Below are 16,240 nucleotides of genomic sequence, written 5' to 3' on the forward strand. Positions count from 1 at the left end.
TCTAAGAACATATAAGTTGAATTTGGAATCAATAATGTTAAGTTCTGTTTGCGATTTCAAATTTAATTTCTAAAGAACACAATAAGTTGTTAGGAATGGTTCAGGACTTGTACAAAATTTTTGTACAGGGGAACTGGTACGATATTCCCAATAGCAACCAACAGTTGGATGACTCACAACGGTAACACTGACGTAAGAAGATCTTGATGCACTAATACAAGCTCGAGTAACGAAGATATTGGAGCAACAACAACAGGCGTTGGCCGATTGGCCAATACATGAGTCGCTGCCTCTGCAGTAGGTCGACGGGCTGAAAGAGGAGATCGAGCGGATCAACTTTCTGCTCTGGAGCCTAATAGGAGACCGATCGACTCCTATGGGGATGCCCGTAATACACCAATCCCCTTCAACCGAGCACTATTGTGGGCTCCCCCAGAAGAAAGGGGTCAAGTGGATGAGGCGCCCGTACGGGACGCACGAAAGGGAAAAACGCCGAGGGAAGACAACTCGCCCAAGCGGATCAATCAACAATTTCGGAGGGGATCCTAAATGACCCTCTGCTGAAGCATTATACCCCGCTGACGATTGGAGAGTACAATGGAACAACCGATCCTGACCACCATTTGGCCAAGTTTGACAACGCGACCACCCTTCACCAATACATGGACGAGATGAAATGCCGAGTCTTCCTTACTACTCTCTCGGGATCGGCGCAACGGTAGTTCAAACGGTTGCCGAACATCTCGATCTACAACTTCAAAGACTTCCGAGTGACATTCTTACACCACTTTGCTAGTAATCGCCGCCGCCAGAAGATGAGCGTGAACTTGTTATTGTTGAAACAAGGGTTCCTAAGGGCCTATATCTAGCACTTTAATCAAGTGGTGATGAACATTTCAGCAGTCTCCTCAGATGTGCTGGTGAACACCTTCACCTAAGGGTTCACCGAGGGAGAGTTCTTCCGATCGCTCATCCGGCAGCTGCCGAAGCACTTTGGTCATCTCCAAAAGAAGGTCAATGAATACATTAATGTGGAAGAAGCCCAGTTAGCAAGGAAGAAGGAGACGACCGCCGAGCCTGCAGGAGCATCTGAGCGATGTTAATTGAGCAGTCATCAACCACCTAAAGGGCCATGGTCGGGAGCCTCTTCATACCAAGAGACTAAGTCACATGTCGTACAGCAGGTGGTGGCTACTCGTCCAAGAGGCAAGAGGGGGGCACCGATGTTTTCCACTTACCACCACTCAACAACGCACAACACCAGGGACTGCTATGACCTGACAGCTAGTAGGTCAGTTCCACGCGAATATCGCCGCCATTCGTGACTTCCGGATTGGTGTCACCGAAGGCGATCTGCAAAACGAAGGAGGAGAGGATGACTAAGCCACGCCACCACCAACTACAAAGGGACCGAATCCCTGCCTGAGCCTCTTCTTAACGGACCAGACCTTCCACAAGGGAAGAAGAGAACCGGAACAATGCCCGAGGGGAGATAGGAATGATCGTTGGAGGGCCGACCAACGGAGATTTTAACATAGCAAGGAAGTTGCATGCTCAATGCGGCTCAAGATCCATGCTATTGGTTGCAGTAAGGAAAAAGCTGAGGGACTCGAAATTAGCTTCAGCTCTAAGAATTTGGAGGGAGTGGAGGTCCCCTATGATGATGCATTAATCATCAGAGCGATAATTGCCAATTATACAGTCCATAGAACTTTTATTGATACAGGGAGCTCGGTGAATATCGTATACAGGAAGGCCTTCGATCAATTACAAATTGACTAGAGTGAACTGCTGCCAATGTCGACTCCACTCTACAATTTCACAGGCAACGAAGTGTTGCCGATCGGCCAGATCAAGTTGGCCATCTCACTCGAAGAAGAACCCCTAAGGCGGACAAGGACTACAAATTTCATAGTGGTAGATACGCCCTTGGCCTACAACGTCATTTTGAGCCAATCGATACTCAATGAGTTACGAGCGGTGGTGTCCACCTATTGCCAAAATATCAAATTTCTGATGGACGGGAGGGTAGAAGAAGTCAAAGGAGATCAGTTGACCGCTTGACGTTGTTATATCGAGATGGTCAGAACGGAAGCATGAGCTGTTTGGAAGGTACCTCGTCTAGAGATGAACGTCATCACTAAAAAACCCTCCACGTTGGTTTACTAAGAAAAAGAAGAAGTTCAGATTCATCCTAATCGCCCGAAAGTAATTACCTTCATTGATGACGATCTAGAGGACGAGAAAAAGATAGAACTGGTAGCTTGTCTCAGACATAATCATGATGTGCTCGCTTGGACGACACACGAGCTTTCCGGTATTTCGTCGAGTGTGGCTCAACATGAGCTATATGTCCGACCGGACGCTCGGCTAGTAAAACAAAAGAAAAAGGACTTCAGCGTGGAGCAGAACTTGGTCATCCGAGCGGAGATAGAGAAATTGATACAGGCTGGTCACATATGGGAGGTACAATTTCCGAGCTTGCTTGCTAACATTGTGCTGGTCTGCAAGCTGGACAACAAATGGAGGGTTTGCATAGATTTCCGCGACCTGAATAAAGCATGTTTGAAGGATTTCTATCCACTGCCCTAGATAGACCAGATGGTGGACTTTACAGCATACTACGAGCTGATCTGCATGCTCGACACATATCAAGGTTATCACCAAGTGCCGCTCGCTCGAGAAGATGAAGAAAAGGTCAGCTTTATCATGGCCAATGGAACATTCCACTGCAACATAATGCCGTTAGGACTAAAGAACGTCGGCGCCACCTACTAGAGGCTCATGAACAAGGTGTTCCAGCGACAGATCAGCTGAAATATAGAGGTATATGTCGACCATATATTAATAAAATCTTTAAGAGCTGTTGATCTTTGCAGAGACATCAAGGAGACCTGCCAAACTCTGAGGGCTTATGGAATAAAGCTGAATCTGAATAAGTGCATGTTTGGTGCCAAGAGCCGTCGATTCCTAGGATACATCATCACCGAGCGGGGGATTGAGGCGAATCCTAGTAAGGTCAAGGCTCTGCAAGATATGCCTGTTGGAACTCCAAGGTTGTTTTGGTGTGATCAACAAGTTAAGTTAGGTCCTGTGTGCTTTTAACTTTGTGTCTAAGTGTGTAGGAGCTTAGGAGCACAGGTAGTCGTGCGGAAGACGCAGCTAGCGAGAAGGACGGCACGCGGTGCGTCTGAGGGACAAGGCGCTGCAGAAGAGTACACCAGCGGATGAGAAGGAAGCGTGCGGTGGTTCCGAGGGACGAGAAGCTGGAGCGGAAGACTGCTCGAGGAGCAAGAGATGCAGCTAGCGAGAAGGTCGGCATGAGGTGCGACCGAGGGACGAAGACTGCGAATGAGTACGCTGGCGGACGAGAAGGAACCACGCGGTGATTCCGAGGGACGAGAAGTCTGCGCGGAAGCCTGCTCGAGAAGACTGGAAGTTGGGTTCGGGTGAACCCTATTCCGGATGACAGAGATCACCCAAGCGAGCGAAAGACTCGGTCTAAAGCGAACGGAGCCGAAGCAAAAGACCTGGGCTAGATAAAGTCAATAGGGTTGACTTTCCCTCCTGAGCACCCAGAGCTGTTCGGGGCGCCCGAAATAGTCCGGGGCGCCCGGAGCTGTCTAGGGCGCCCGGAGTTGACTTTTTGATCGGATCGAATTTTGACTCGATCTGAATGTTGGGCGATAAAGTTTATCCCCCCCAGAACGCTTGAAACCCTCAGGGCGCTCCGACCAAGGCTATAAATATAGCTTTGGTCCAGAAGCTTTTCAACAACTCAAGCAATTCATTCTTTCTACACTTGTACGCTTTCTCTGTAGTTAAGCTTCTGTTTTCTGCGCTTCATCGTTGTAAGAGGCTTCTCCGCCTGAAGGAGTTCTTAGTACGATCATTTTTCTTGGATTAACAACCTCCCCGGTTGTAACCAAGTCAAATCTTGTGAGTCTCGTCTTTTTGTTTGTTTTGTTAATTATTTATGCAAATGTTAATTTAAGAGTTCGAGAAGGGTTTGATTTTTATTTTCAGGCTATTCAACCCCCCTTCTAGCCAGCCGCTGTGATCCAACAAGTGGTATCAGAGCCAAGGCGCTTCAGGAGGACTAACCGCCAATCGAAGCAAAGATAATGGTCGGACCAAGCATCTACCCGCCGAAATTCGAAAGGGATTTCGCTACCTGGAAAAAGCGAATGCAGATATTCTTTACAGCTGATTTTGAATTAATTTTAATAATGGAATTTGGCTTTGTAGCTCCAGAGGGCAAAGAAAATATCATTGGATGAAAAAGGAACTGGCCGACTACGTGGCGAATGACAATGCAGAATACCATCTACTAAGCGTTCTTCCGCCACAAGAAGTCAACCGGATCGGGAACTACGACTCGGCAAAGGAACTTTGGGAAAAGTTCCTTGAGCTGCACGAAGGAATGTCCGAAGCCAAGCTCGCTAGACGGAATCTACTTCGCAATCAGCTCACCAGCCTGCAACTTGGGGAAGACGAGACAGTTGCACATCTGCACTCGAGAATCAAAGAGATCATCACCGAACTGCCGAATCTCGGAGAAAAGGTAAGTAACCGAGATTCGCTAAGGAACGCTTTAAATTCTCTTCCGAGAAATTCAAAATGGGCATCACTAGTAGATGCCTTTTACATTTCGAAAGATTTAGAAAAAAATTACACTAGAAGAATTTTTCTCGACATTTGAAGTGCACGAATCAAGATGTGTAGGTACGAAGGAGCCCAAGAACAACGTCGCCCTCAAAGCATCGAGAGACGAACCTGAGTCGGAATCTTCTCTCGACGATGAGGAAATGGTAATGATGGTAAGATGATTTAAAAAATTTTGTAAATCTAGAACTGCTAACCATCCGCAGGGAAGAAAGAAAAGGACCATCCACTGCTACCACTGCAACGAAGAAGGGCACGTCAAGGACAACTACCCCAAGTTAAGGAACAAGGACAAGGATAAAGGTAAGAAGCCTGTCCAAAAGCGCAAGGTCCTAAAAGCGACGTGGGACGATACATCGTCCGAATCGGAAGTCGAGGCATTCTCCGGACTCGCATTAATGGCGAGTCATCAAGACAACGACTGCGATTCAAGCTCTTCCGAAATGAGTATCGAGAGCATCGAAGAAGGGGGAGCTACGTCGGAAGAAAGCAACAGTTCAGGGGGAGACACAGACAACGAGATCGACAAGGTAAGTGAGGTACGATCTCTTCCTCCCGATAAACTTTTTAAGTTTGTTAAGTTGCTAACTAAAGACTGCTGTAAGTTAGAAAAAAAAAATTAAGAACTTAAAAATAATATTAGCTAAATCTTGCCCTTTAGAAGAATTAGATAAAGTTAAATTAGAAAATGAGAAATTGAAATCAGAAAATAAAAATATGAAAATTCAAGTAGATAACTTGAAAAATCGTGCATGCCTATCTAATACAAATTTTAGAAAGTTTAATAATTTAAATTGGTATTATAGATATCACCGGGGACAAATTAAGAATATTTCAAGAAAATATGTCCCTAATAAATTTTTGATTAATCCAGTAGGCTGGAACCTATATTGGGTTCCTAAATCTTGCTTAGCCTAAATTTTAATCGAAATTAGCGCTTTCAGCGAGAAAATTAAACAGTAAATTTCTTTATGAGACTTTGTCTAAGGAAGTGGTTGTTGCTCCAATAACCAAGAAGGCCTAGTGTCTCGCCATGACTTGGAAGCCAAAATACTGAAATTAAATGTTTAATTAACTTTCTGGTAAAGCATTAAAATTAGAATTTAATAATGCTTTAAAATGTCTATTAAACATTTAAAAAAAAGGAAAAAAATTTTAAAAATTTTTTTACTTAGAAATTATTTTTTATGTAAAACTTTTACTTAGAAAAATTCTAAATTGCCTAAGTTAAAATTTCTAAATTAGAAATTTCTACTTAAAGCCTTACTTAGAAATTTTTTATACTTAAAGTTTTTCCATAGAAAATTTTCTTACCTAAAGTTTTACTTAGAAATTTTTGTTGCAAAATTTCCTAAGTCAGAATTTCTTAAAATTTTTTTAGAGTGTTTTCCTTAAGAAAATTTTCTTACCTAAAGTTTTTTAAACTTAGAATATTTTTTGTTGAAAATTATTGCAAATTCTTAAACTTAGAATTCTTTTTAAGAAAGTTAGAAAAATTTTATAAAACCCTTAGATTTTTTTCGGAACCCCAATTTTTTATGTGATCAAAGAGGGAAAAGAAAAAGTATAAGTCTAGGGGGAGGTAGACCCAAAAATTTTAATTTTCTATATTTTTGCACTTTATTACAAAATTAGTTAGTTTAATTTTTATGTCTATTTTTACCCTAGCTTAACTTGGATTTCTCACATTAAAAAGGGGGATATTGTTGAAACCTCAAGGTTGTTTTCGTGTGATCAACAAGTTAAGTTAGGTCCTGTGTGCTTTTAACCTTGTGTCTAAATGTGCAGGAGCTTAGGAGCACACGCAGTCGAGCAAAAGACGCGGCTAGCGAGAAGGATGGCACGCGGTGCGCCTGAGGGATGAGGCGCTGCGAAGAGTACATTGGCGGACGAGAAGGAAGCGTGCGGTGGTTCCGAGGGATGAGAAGCCGGAGCGAAAGATTGCTAGAGGAGCAAGAGATGCAGCTAGCGAGAAGGTCGGCACGGGGTGCGACCGAGGGACGAAGACTGCGAATGAGTACGCTGGTGGACAAGAAGGAAGCACGCGGCGATTCCGAGGGACGAGAAGCCGGAGCGGAAGCCTGCTCGAGAAGACCGGAAGTTGTTCGGGTGAGCCCTATTCCAGATGATAGAGATCACCCAAGCGAGCGGAAGACTCGGTTTAAAGCGAACAGAGCCGGAGCAGAAGACCCGGTCTAGAAAAAGTCAACAGGATTGACTTTTCCCTTCGGGGCGCCCGGAGCTGTCCGAGGCGCCCGAAGCTGTCTTTTTGACCGGATCGAGTTTTGACTCGATCTGAACATTGGGGTATAAAGTTTATCCCCTCCAGGGCGCCCCGACCAAGGCTATAAATATAGCCTTGGTCCATAAGCTTTTCAACAACTCAAGCAATTCATTATTTCTGCACTTGTATGCTTTCTCTGTAGTTAAGCTTCTGATTTCTGCGCTTCATCGTTGTAAGAGGCTTCTCCACCTGAAGGAGTTCTTAGTATTGGTTGCTACTCGGAAAACCCAATGGCTCCACTGTACAAAAATTTTGTACATGATCTGAACCTTTTCTAGCTACCATGTGTTCTTTTAAGTTAAACTTGTATCTCCTGCGGAACTTAACACGTTTGATTCCAAGTTTAACATATATGTTCTTTTAGGTTTAGATTTGGATCTCCTGCGGAACTTAACACGTTTGATCCAACTCACCTAGGTTATAAATTCAATTAAATATTAGTTTCCAAAATTGGCTTCCAGTGCTGTATGGCGAGGCACTTGGCCTTCTTGGATATGGGAGCAACCACCACCGACTAGACAAAGCCTTTTAAGGAAAGTTAATATTTAATTGCCTTATATAACTCTAGGTTAACCAAAAGGAACAATCAAATCACAAGGAAAAAAGAAAAAGAACACAACATCGAAATTAAATTCAAAAAACAAGAATCGAATGCCTCTTGTATTTGGTATTTATACAAAGAAAAATTAACTAGTATGATGCGAAAATTAAATACTAGTTATACTTCTTCCTTGTATCCTAAAAACCTCGAGATCTTCTGCCGTATCCCTCGCCTCCTCTTAGACGTCGTGTGGGCGACGATCCTCCAAGACGAACACCACCCGGAAAGCTTCTCCTCCTTCTCTAGAATTCGGCCACCACCACCACAAAGGAGCTGTTGTCTCCGGGTAGCTTCTGGAGTATGCAAACTGATCGTCGAGGCTAGTATTCGACACTATCTCCGTAAACGATATTGCTCCGCTACGGTGCTTAACTGATTGTTGCAATTCGTTCCCAAGATACAACTACGACGAACGTCTCGGAATCGCAGCACTCCGACTTCCGAGACCAGCGAACCTTTTAGTAGACTTCTTGGACTCTTGAATGCACAAGATGAGATGAATGCTTGAGGAAGAGAAGAGAAGATTGAGTGAGTATTCCATCATCTGGAGGGTTCTATTTATACTGAACGAAGAGGTTGAGTGTCCTTTGGGTGAGTGGATGTGTTCCTTGGGCTGGATCGATCTAGATCATCTATTCTGAAGGGTTGTAACCCTTCACCAAGCCCACTTCAATCTCATCCATCAGATCTGAGGAGTTGCGACCCTCAGATCCCGCCTATTGTCATCAGCCATTGGATCTGGATCCATTGATTCGATGCTTCAGATCAAGCCTCATCCCAGGCCGTCAGATCGTTACTCTTTGCAATCCAACGCTCTAGATCGCATCACAAGCGATCCATCATATCTATTTGATCAAAGTTGATCAACGGTAGCCATCCATTCCCTAAGTCAACTGTCCAGTCATCTCCCTTTGCCCACGAGGATGCCGCATAGGCACTGCCACGTCAGGTAAGAGCCTGACACGTCACCCGAGTGCCACGCAGGCACTGCAATGTCACCTGGAGCATAAATTTAAGCTCCTCAATGCTCCTCGCAACGATGCGTACGTGCGAAGTGCAAAGTGCGCCTACAAAGCGCCCATTGCGCACGTGCGCACGTGGCGGGTGGTGGGCTCACAGGTGCGAGCACCTGCTCGCCCTGGGCTAAGGGGTCACCTGTCCTTTTATTTTTTTGTGTTAACTCCATTAACACATCTTCATTAATAAGTAGAGAATACATATCGAGAATTTTCGATGTGGGACTATTCTCCTATGCACTTTATTAATGAATAACAAATGTTATTTTGGGTTGACTTTAAACATTAATTTCTCATTCACCCTTAATCGGTTTTGAGCAAATTAATAGTCTAAATCTATCTACGCGAATCGTAGATTTCAATTTTGAAGTCAATTACGACTTTCAACAATTGATGGCTTCCTTCCTCTAAATCGTTTTGGTCCATTTAAGGCCCCAATATCCAACAATCCCCCACATGAATGGAAATTAATGCAATGCGTGTATGCATGCTGACATTTTACAAGACTCCAATCGATAAGTCACTGCATCGGGAGAGGTAGCTTGTGGCTTTGAACCTTCCGTAGTGAAATGCTATCGAGTATACTAGGCTGCGCAGTGAACGTGATGTCTTGAACTGCTCAGTTGTTGGTGTATACTTAGACAATAACACCCACACAGAGATCTATCTCACCTACTTTAGGTTCTCATGGTTGGTTCCGTTTCGGCCATGGATACCATCTTGGATTCATGAGTGTTTCATTGAAGCGACCTGTTTTCACACTCACATAGGTGACACTTCTATCAAGAGTATCCTACCATACTCCACCTTATCAGGTATAGAAGTCACTAAAAGCATAAGCTTAACCTCACTACATGAGGTAGGACAGCACAAATTCATCCTAGGATTGAGATAGAGATAAACTATCTAATGTGCTGGACCACAACTTCTGTAACTTCGTTGTCCCATTGAACCAAGATCTTGGGATCTCCAGTCAACAAGGTTGGGTTACCGCTACAGTCGTTTTTAGTTGTAGATTTTTAATCTCATTCCTCTTGATGAGCAGTATACTTGATCTCGACTCAACCCCTTCGTTAGAGGATCTGCCAAATTATCTTTGGACTTAACATAGTCGATTGCAATCACTCCATTCGAGATCAACTGCCTAATGGTATTATGTCTACGACGTATATGTCGTGACTTCTCATTATACATATTACTCTGTGCCCTTCCAATCGCCGATTGACTATCACAATGGATTAGCATGCACAGGTTTCACCCAACTAGGAATATCTTCCAAGAAATTCCACAGCCATTCAACTTCCTCACCGCTTTGTCTAGTGCTATAAACTCGGATTCCATAGTTGACCGAGCAATGCAAGTCGCTTAGTGGATTTCCAAGATATCGCTCCCCACCGATCATGAATACATATCCACTAGTGGATTTGGAGTCTTTGTATCCGATATCCAATTAGCATCACAATATCCTTCCAATACAGCGGGATATTTTCCATAATGTAATCCATAGTTCATAGTATATTTCAAATATCTGAGAACTCGCATCAATGCTTTCCAATGGGTGTCGTTTGGATTACTCGTAAAACGACTCAGTTTGTTGACCGTACAGGCAATATCCGGACGTGTGCAGTTTGTGAGATACATCAAACTGCCTATTATCCGAGAATATTCCAACTGCGATATGGTCTCACCATGGTTTTTCGCTAAGTGTTGACTTAGATCCATAGGTGTTTTCACTGTAGAGAGATCGTACGCATTGAATTTTTTCAATACAGATTCTACATAATGGGATTGTGTTAAAACTATCCCTTCTGATGTCCTGAGAATTTTAATTCCTAATATAACATCTGCTTGACCCATATCTTTCATATCAAAATTTCTGGTCAACATTTTCTTTGTAGTCATGATTACATCATGATTACTGCCCATTATTAGCATGTCGTCTACGTATAGACAGACAATTACATAGCCTTCAGGTGTGTTTTTGACATAAATGTATTTGTCACATTCATTTATTCTGAATTCGTTTGACAACATTACTTTGTCAAATTTTTCGTGCCATTGTTTAGGTGCTTGCTTAAGTCCGTACAACGACTTAACAAGTCGACACACCTTTTTCTCATTTCCAGGAGCCATGAACCCTTCGGGTTGCTCCATATAAATTTCTTCTTCTAACTCACCATTTAAGAATGCAGTCTTAACATCCATTTGATGTATTTCAAGGTCATACAGTGCTGCAATGGCTATTAGCACTCGTATGGACGTAATCCTTGTCACCGGTGAGTATGTATCGAAGTAATTAAGGCCTTCCTCTTGCTTGTACCCCTTGGCTACAAGTCTGGCCTTATACTTGTCAATTGATCCATCAGCTTTATACTTACGTTTTAGTATCCACTTACAACCTAATGGTTTATTACCAGAAGGAAGGTCTACTAATTCCCAAGTATGATTATTCATGATAGACTCAATTTCACTATTGACAGCTTCTTTCCACATTGGAGCATCGGGTCTAGAGAGAGCTTCACTTAATGTTCTTGGTTCCATTTCTGACATGAAAGTCATGAAATCTGGCCCGAACGATTTCTCAACTCTAGCCCGTTTGCTACGACGTGGCTCTTCACTTTGATCGTCAATAGTCCTTTTATAACAGCTAAGTTCGGTAACGTCATTTTTGTTTGAACTTCCGTTGTTATCACTTTCAACGTTTCCCTTTTTATTTGGGAATACGTTTTCAAAGAATATCGCATTTCGAGATTCTATGGTTGTTCCCACATGTATATCAGGAATATCTGATTTGTGAACTAGGAAACGATATGCACTACTATTATGGGCATATCCGACAAATATCGCATCGAACGTTTTAGGTCCGATCTTTACTTGCTTTGGTTTAGGTACTTCGACTTTTGCCAAGCACCCCCACACTTTCAGGTATTTGTACGATGGCTCGCGGCCTTTGCATAGTTCATATGGAGTTTTATCATTTTTCTTATGAGGGATTCTGTTGAGAATGTGATTTGCCGATAATATTGCTTCCCCCCACAAGTTTTGAGGTAAGCCTGAATTTATCAACAAGGCATTCATCATTTCTTTTAGTGTCCGATTTTTACGTTCGGCAACACCGTTTGATTGAAGTGAGTAAGGTGCCGTTGTTTGATGGATAATGCCATATTCTGTACAAAATTCATCAAACGGTGCACCATATTATCCACCTCTATCGCTTCGAATTATTTTAATTCGTTTGTCAAGTTGGTTTTCAACTTCTGTTTTATAGGTTCTGAACGCCTCTAGGGCTTCGTCTTTACTTCTTAAAAGAAAGACATAACAGAACTTTGTGCAGTCATCGATAAAACTAATAAAATATTTTTTACCTCCTCTAGTTTGCACAAATTTCAAGTCACATAGATCACTATGTATTAACTCTAGAGGAGTTGTCGTCCTTTCCACCGAATGAAAAGGTAGTTTCGTCATTTTCGCTTCCACGCACACTTCACATTTGAGTGTTCCGTCAACATTGACGTTTGGTAATAAATTTAATTTGACGAGACGTTTGAGAGTATTATTATTCACATGTCCGAGTCGATCATGCTATAAATTAAAACACTCAACAACATAACTGGAAGCATTTATTTTATTACCATCAAAATTTCGGAGTACAGGCATTACAACCATTTTGAATAGACCCTTTTCTAGGTACCCCCTTTCCTACGAAGACACCATTCTTCGTAAGTACAAAGTTGTCTGACTGGAACACTAGCCTAAATCCGGCCTTGACCAATGCCGCTCCAGAAACTAGGTTCTTACTGATGTCGGGAACATGGAGTACATCAATGAGTGTTAGCTCCTTTCCGGACGTCATCTTCAGAACAACTTTTCCGAGTCCAATAATTGGCGACGTCGTGGAATTACCCATATAGAGCTTCCTGCCATTTATCGGAGTATACTTGGAGAACATCGCTTTATCGGAACAGATATGACGAGTTGCTCCAGTATCAATGAACCACTGCTTCGGGTTGGTATCCACCAAGTTGGCTTCAAATACAACCGCAGTGAGATCCAAGTCCTCAAGAGAGGTTGCGACATGATTCGCAACATCCTTTGGCCCTTGGTTGGCTTCTTTGGGCGTCTGCAGTCCTTGGATAGGTGTCCTGCCTTTCCACAGTTGTAGCAGGAGCCTTTGAACTTCTTTGCTTGAGCCTTCCTTTTGAACGCTTCGGCTTTTGGCGTTCGGCTCGACCAGGTTGGACATTTCGTCTATAGTCCGCTTGGTTCCTCTGGAGTCGGATAACTTTCGATTATCCTCTTCTATTCGTAGCCTCAGGATCAGGTCTTGCAGCCCTATTTCCTTTTGCTTGTGCTTTAGGTAATTCTTGAAATCCTTCCATGACGGAGGGAGCTTCTCAATTACCGCAGCAACTGCGAATGTCTCGTTCAGCTTCATGCCTTCGGCGTCCAGATCATGCAGTATTAATTGCATATCTTGGACTTGAGATGAGACGCTTTTTGAGTCCACCATCTTGAAATCCAGAAATCGACCGACGATGAATTTCTTCAATCCAGCATTTTCGGTCTTGTATTTCTTCTCAAGGGATTCCCACAAAGATTTTGCCGTCTCCAGAGAACAATATACGTTATATAACGTGTTGTCCAAGGCGTTGAGTATATAATTGCGGCACAGAAAATCTCCATGAGGCCACGCATCGCTAGCAGCCTTACTTCCTTCCGTAGCGGCTGGCGTGTCTTCGTGCAAAAACCGTACAAGGTTTAGCATTGTTAGATAAAATAACATCTTCTGTTGCCATCTTTTGAAGTCGGTTCCGGTGAATTTCTCCGGCTTTTCTCCGTGCGGAATGGTTGTCGGAATGGCGGTCGGAACGGCCGTCGGAATGTCGTTGGTAGCCATATCAGTTTGCAGGAAATATCGTTTACGACTGTTGTCTCCGGGTAGCTTCTGGAGTATGCAAACTGATCGTCGAGGCTAGTATTCGACACTATCTCCGTAAACGATATTGCTCCGCTACGGTGCTTAACGGATTGTTGCAATTCGTTCCCAAGATACAACGATGACGAACGTCTCAGAATCGTAGCACTCCGACTTCCGAGACCAGCGAACCTTTTAGTAGACTTCTTGGACTCTTGAATGCACAAGATGAGATGAATGCTTGAGGAAGAGAAGAGAAGATTGAGTGAGTATTCCATCATCTGGAGGGTTCTATTTATACTGAACGAAGAGGTTGAGTGTCCTTTGAGTGAGTGGATGTGTTCCTTGGGCTGGATCGATCTAGATCATCTATTCTGAAGGGTTGTAACCCTTCACCAAGCCCACTTCAATCTCATCCATCAGATCTGAGGAGTTGCGACCCTCAGATCCCGCCTATTGTCATCAGCCATCGGATCTGGATCCATTGATTCGATGCTTCAGATCAAGCCTCATCCCAGGCCGTCAGATCGTTACTCTTTGCGATCCAACGCTCTAGATCGCATCACAAGCGATCCATCATATCTATTTGATCAACGTTGATCAACGGTAGCCATCCATTCCCTAAGTCAACTGTCCAGTCATCTCCCTTTGCCCACGAGGATGCCGCATAGGCACTGCCATGTCAGGTAAGAGCCTGACACGTCACCCGAGTGCCACGCAGGCACTGCAATGTCACCTGGAGCATAAATTTAAGCTCCTCAATGTGTACGTGCGAAGTGCAAAGTGCGCCTACAAAGCGCCCATTGCGCACGTGGCGGGTGGCGGGCTCACAGGTGCAAGCACCTGCTCGCCCTGGGCTAAGGTGTCACCTGTCCTTTTAATTTTTTGTGTTAACTCCATTAACACATCTTCATTAATAAGTAGAGAATACACATCGAGAATTTTCGATGTGGGACTATTCTCCTATGCACTTTATTAATGAATAACAAATGTTATTTTGGGTTGACTTTAAACATTAATTTCTCATTCACCCTTAATCGGTTTTGAGCAAATTAATAGTCTAAATCTATCTACGCGAATCGTAGATTTCAATTTTGAAGTCAATTACGACTTTCAACAATTGATGGCTTCCTTCCTCTAAATCGTTTTGGTCCATTTAAGGCCCCAATATCCAACAGGAGTAAAAGAGAGCAAAGGGAAGAGAGGGAGAGGGGCCGGCCACTTGATGCTCTCCAACAACACAATATCAATTGTTATATTATTCAAGGCCTCCCCTTCCCCCCTTTTTATATTAGTTTCCCAACGGAAAATTATGGAAAGAGTTTTATAAAAAATTAGACTCATTCCTATTTCCTTTTAATTTTTTCTTTTTCTTTCCTTTTAATTAATCAATCCTAGATTGATTTATTAATTAAACAACTATTTGTTGATGTTTAATTATTTGACCGGCCCCTTGCTTGGGCACCAAGCAAGATGGCCGACCACTTATTAAAAGGGAAAGAAAGAAATTTTTTTTATAACATTTAAAAGAAGAAAACTTCTAATAAAATTTTACAAACTCTTTTTTTTTCTAATGTGGATATTAAAAGGAAAGTTTTAAAATTTAAAACAAAGTTTTAAAATTTTAAAAAATCTCTAATAATATTTCCTTTTTAAAAGAAAGTTTTATAAATTTTACAACTCTCTTTTAAAACCTTGTGGCCTAATTTAAATTAGGAAAATTTTATAAATTTTTAAAATCTCTCTTTTGACAAATTGTAAATATCTGAGGAAATTTAAAAATTCAAAAACGACCTTCCTAATTTAAATATTGTGACTGGCCCCCTTGCCCAAGGCAAGGGTCGGCTACTTCTAGAGAATATGTGGCCGGCCATTGCTTGGTCACCAAGCAATGAACCGACCCCTTCTTGGACACCAAGATAGGCTTTTATTTGGATGGACTTGAGGCTTTATTGAGGCTACAACAGGGACCTAGAGGAGAAATTGGTTTTGGCCTTCCGATGAGCTTAAGTATCCCGTGCTCACACCGAACACACAACTCAAGTTCATCAATAATAACTCATTCTACTAGAGAGTTATTACCGCACTACCGCACCAATGCCAAATTATATTATGGGCTCCTTCTTATCATGAGTGTGTTAGTCTCCCTGTGTTTAAGATTACGAATGTCCACTAATTAAGTGAGTTACTGACAACTCATTTAATTAATATCCAGCTCCAAGAGTAGTACCACTCAACTTTATTGTCATATTGGACTAGGTCCACCTGCAGGGTTTAACATGGCAATCCTTATGAGCTCCTCTTGGGGACATTCTCAACCTAGATAACTAAGACACAGATTTCTTCTATAATCAACAACACATACTATAAGTAATATCATTTCCCAACTTATCGGGCATATTGATTTATCGAGCTAAACCTCACCCTTTGATAAGTCAAAGAAATAAATATTAAATATACATGCTTGTTATTATATTAGGATTAAGAGTACACACTTCCATAATAACTAAGGTCTAGTTCTTTTATTAAGTCAGTACAAAAAGAACTTACTTAAATGATCCTACTCAATACACTTAAAGTGTATCAGTGTAATTTATTAGTCAAGATAAACTAATACTTAATTACACTACGTCTATTCTGATGGTTTGTTCCTCTCCATCTTAGTCATGAGCAACTGTTTATAATTTATAGAGAACCGACAACATGATCTTCTAAGTGTGACTCCACACTCCATGTTATCTACTATATAAATTAATTGA

This window comes from Zingiber officinale, chromosome 8A (assembly GCF_018446385.1).
Source record: "Zingiber officinale cultivar Zhangliang chromosome 8A, Zo_v1.1, whole genome shotgun sequence".
Classification (NCBI taxonomy): Eukaryota; Viridiplantae; Streptophyta; class Magnoliopsida; order Zingiberales; family Zingiberaceae; genus Zingiber; species Zingiber officinale.